At 49.9% G+C, this 3954-nt stretch overlaps 1 long non-coding RNA gene across 4 annotated transcripts; it reads right to left on the reverse strand.

Annotated features, from left to right (window-relative positions):
- Window positions 1-1297: 1297 nt before the first annotated feature.
- LOC109782809 (uncharacterized) lies at window positions 1298-3753 on the reverse strand. Of its 4 annotated transcripts, none has more exons than XR_006672333.2 (3): window positions 2856-3697; window positions 2008-2758; window positions 1298-1810 (listed from the first exon to the last, which is right to left on the reverse strand). It is a non-coding gene; the product is annotated as an uncharacterized lncRNA (long non-coding RNA). The 4 variants fall into 4 exon arrangements; XR_002237564.4 differs by having other exon boundaries at window positions 1351-1810; window positions 2008-2107; window positions 2607-3753; XR_005773386.3 differs by having other exon boundaries at window positions 1351-1810; window positions 2008-2107; window positions 2331-3696.
- Window positions 3754-3954: the final 201 nt, after the last annotated feature.

Here is a 3954-nt window from a genome sequence, read left to right on the forward strand (position 1 = left end):
CGCTCGCAAGCAGTAGTACCGCTACCGTTAGCAGTAGTACCGCTACCCCTAGCGGTAGTACCGTGAGGTCAAGCGGTACTACCGCTCCGACGGTTCTTCTGGCTTTTTTGCCTCCTCGCTGTTGTGTTTCAAAGGGCTACTACCGCCCTAGCAGTAGTACCGCTACTTGGAGCGGTACTACCGCTCGGTGAGGGCTGTGAGCATAACGGTTGGATTTTTCCCCACCTATAAAAGGGGGTATTCTTCCCCAATGAACCTTATCCTTTGAGCTCGTGTTCTTCCCCCTTTGTTTACCTTCTTCGAGCTTGCTAACTCTCAATCCCTCCAATGATTCTTGCTAGTTCTTGAGGGAAAAGAGAGAGGAGATCTAGATCCACGTTTTCACCAATCACTTTCTCCTCTAAGTGAGGGGAACCCCTTGGGTCTAGATCTTGGAGTTCTTCGTGTTCTTCTCTTGTTCTTCCTCTCATTTTCCTCCCTAGCATTAGTTGCTTCGGTGGGATTTGAGAGAGAAGGACTTGGCCACTCCGTGTGCCCTTGCCATTGCATTTGGTGCATCGGTTTGAGTTCTCCACGGTGAGACGTGGAAGTTACAAGTTGAGAAGCTTATTACTCTTGGGTGCTTGGTACCCTTGAGCTTGTTCCTCTTGGGTGCTTGGGCGCCCTAGACGGTTGGTGGTGTTCGGAGCTCAATCATTGTGGTTTAAAGCTCCGGGCAAGCGTCGGGGTCTCCAATTAGGTTGTGGAGATTGCCCCGAGCAATTTGACCGGTTCCCGTGACCGCCCCCAAGGGTTGCCAAAGTGTACGGGTTCGATGACCGCCCCAAGGGTTGCCATCTGTACGGGTTCGGTGACCGCCCTCAAGGGTCCTTTAGTAGAATCACGGCATCTTGCATTGTGCGAGGGCGTGAGGAGATTACGGTGGCCCTAGTGGCTTCTTGGGGAGCATTGTGCCTCCACACCGCTTCAAACGGAGATTAGCATCCGCAAGGGTGTGAACTTCGGAATACATCGTCGTCTCCGCGTGCCTCGGTTATCTCTTACCCGAGCCCTTTACTTATGCACTTTACTTTGTGATAGCCATATTGTTTCTTGTCATATATCTTGCTATCACCTAAGTAGTTTTTCTTGCTTAGCATAAGTAGTTGGTGCACATAGGTGAGCCTAGTTGTTGTAGGTTTTGTGCTTGACAAATTAACCGCTAGGTTTATTCCGCATTTGTTCAAGCCTCAACCGTAATTATTTTAAAGCGCCTATTCACCCCCCCAGGCGACATCCACGATCTTTCACTAGGAACTTGTACAGAACGTCGAGAATCCAAAATAAAGTGTAGCCGTAGTAGCTAGGAACTTATACAAAACACCAAGAATTAACTTTTTACTCTCTCAACACAGAATCTAGTGTGGCAGTTGGGCAGCAGCGCAGAGCCCACATATTATAATTCAACTAAGTATAACACTAGTTCAACAATTATCAAGCACCTGGTTGACATCGAATTTACACAACTGAACTAGGTTAGGAGCTTTTCGAGGGGTGATAATGTGAACAGCCTGTCCTATGTATTGTGGTATACAGTGGCATCAAAAGGTTACTAGCCATAGAATGAACACCTGTAGAAAAAACATAGAAGTTCAGAGGCTGTTCTATACCCTGTTAGTAGTAGCAAAAATTCACAAACCAAACAGACACAAGAAAAAAAGGCCTCGCCGAGAAAAAATAAGCTAACTTCTAGACTGTATGTAATGGCCGAGGTCGTGGCAATCCCAGGGTTGCTTGTCACAGCGGCGGATGGGGTGGCGGCGTGTGGGGGCTGCCATGAAGAAAAAGTATGGATGTTAGCAAAGAAAGATAGGATAAATTAAGGTATGTCATTTAGGAAAATAAATGAAAGTTTGTTCTGCATGGTTTCTCCAACAAAATCAATTTCTTCATTTCGGTACCCTACATTTTGTATTGCAGGTAGAATTTTCAGTAATGTATGCAATCATCCAAGAAACAAAGCAGTACCTCAATTCTCTGTAGCTCAAGTTCCACAAATCACTAGTCCATGTATTTCTAGTGCAAGTGCATATTCTTGATTGAGCCATCAAAAACTCTCTTTTTTTACCTGAAAGTGGTGAGGGAAATAAGACAAAACGTTGTATATGATTTAGAAAACATAACTGGACTACTACTGGCTAGTGACTGAGCATATGCCCATGAAGAATTAACTGCTGATCAAACAGCCACATGCTCTGGTTTCACTCCTCTAATAGCAAGTACGCAGTAGTTCAAGATGAAAACAGGCTGAAGAATAAGGCATCAGTTCTAACTAACAAGAAGTAATTCACCTGCTCCTTCTATAGTTGTATCCATGAGCGGATGTTTTAACTGCTCTGTTGGTGATGATGCTCTGGTTTAACTGCTCCATAATTCTTTTTTAACAACATATCAAATGAACAGCTAATCAAAATTAGAACGAGACTCTTTTTTTATGCAGACCCAATTGTTTATTTAACATACTATAAGACGAAGAACAGAGAAGCATTCATACCAACATTACTGAATTGCAAACAATATTGTAGAAACAAACATCAGAGCTACCTATCGACAGTCCAAGTACACACCTAATGAAGAAATCGATTCCAAGCTCCAAGTGCTGTAGCAGCCTATGGCAAAGCTACCAAATAACAACAGCTTCACCCAGCAAAAGGGCACAACACAGAGCAACCATAGTAGTGTAGCGGATTTAGAACGTTCAGATTTACATGGTCTTCATCTAGCAGCAGATTTACACAGAGGAGCAGCAACAATTCAGATGTTCAAGTAAGAGACGATGGGAAGGTCGATCAGACAAGCCAGAGAAGGTCACCTACGATGGATGCTGAGGCAGGGGTTGCAAAGGCGATAGCGAGAGTCCTCCGCGGAGGGGCGCGAGCAGCTGGAGGAAGAGGAAGCCGCCACTGGCTGCGTGGGAGAAGGCCCGAGGTGGTGTAGGCTCTTGGCGACGCCAGAGGTGAGGAGCGGCGCCGACGGTGGGGTGCGTGGCTGCGGGACGCTCTGTTGGAAAGAGAAGGGAGGAGGTGTCCAGGTGAGGCGCGGTGAGCTGCTCCTGGTGCCGGCGCACCTTGTTCTGCTCCTCCCGGTGGTGGTGCCTCTGCCATGTGTTCCTCCATCCCGGGGGGGAGCTCGGGCAAGACCGGATCCGCGCGCAGAGGGGGACATCCCGGTGGTGGTGGGCGGCGGCGTGAGGTCCTAGTGGTGGGCGGCGGCACATGATCTGGCTGGTGGGCGGCGTCGCGGCGGCGCGCGTCGCTGGGGCTTTTTGATGCGGGAGAGGGAGGGGTGGCGGTTGAGGCGACGACCTCGGCCTTCCTTGACGCGGCGTCGGAGCTCGTCAAGGATCCAGGGAAGGGGATGGCACGGGGATGCGTGGAGCCAGGAAAGGGAGCGCTCGCGTCGCCAGGGCGGAGGACATCGCCGGGATCCGGTCAGATTCGACCGGAAGTTCGGGGCGCGGCTCTCCGGGGGCCGGGGCTTTCGCGGGATGCAGGCGGCGCTGCAGGTTGGGAGGGGCAGCGCCGGAGGGATGCAGGCGGCGGTGAAGTTTGGGAGGGGCGGCGCCGGGCGCGGTGAAGGTTGGGAGGGGCAGCATCGGCGACGGTGAAGGTTGGGAGGGGCGACGCCGGTGGGGGTGGGTTGGTCGGGCCGCACCGCGCGTGGTAGTGGGGGAGAGGACGCGGGGTGGTGGGAAGTTCGGGAAGGTCTCCGCGCGCCTTATAGGGCCGATCGTGATCCAAATAACTATTCATCAGAATAGTGTTAATATATATCTCTATATATATCAATTATGCTTCAAGTGCGTATTTGTTGGTGAAAGTGTTGTCCAATGGGAATTATATTTTGTATTACCATGTAGCCTACAAAGTCTGTCGCACAGCCTTGTAACTTCTTACTCCATTTCTAAATTTGTAC

The sequence above is a fragment of the Aegilops tauschii genome, chromosome 1 (assembly GCF_002575655.3).
Source record: "Aegilops tauschii subsp. strangulata cultivar AL8/78 chromosome 1, Aet v6.0, whole genome shotgun sequence".
In the NCBI taxonomy this organism is placed as follows: domain Eukaryota; kingdom Viridiplantae; phylum Streptophyta; class Magnoliopsida; order Poales; family Poaceae; genus Aegilops; species Aegilops tauschii.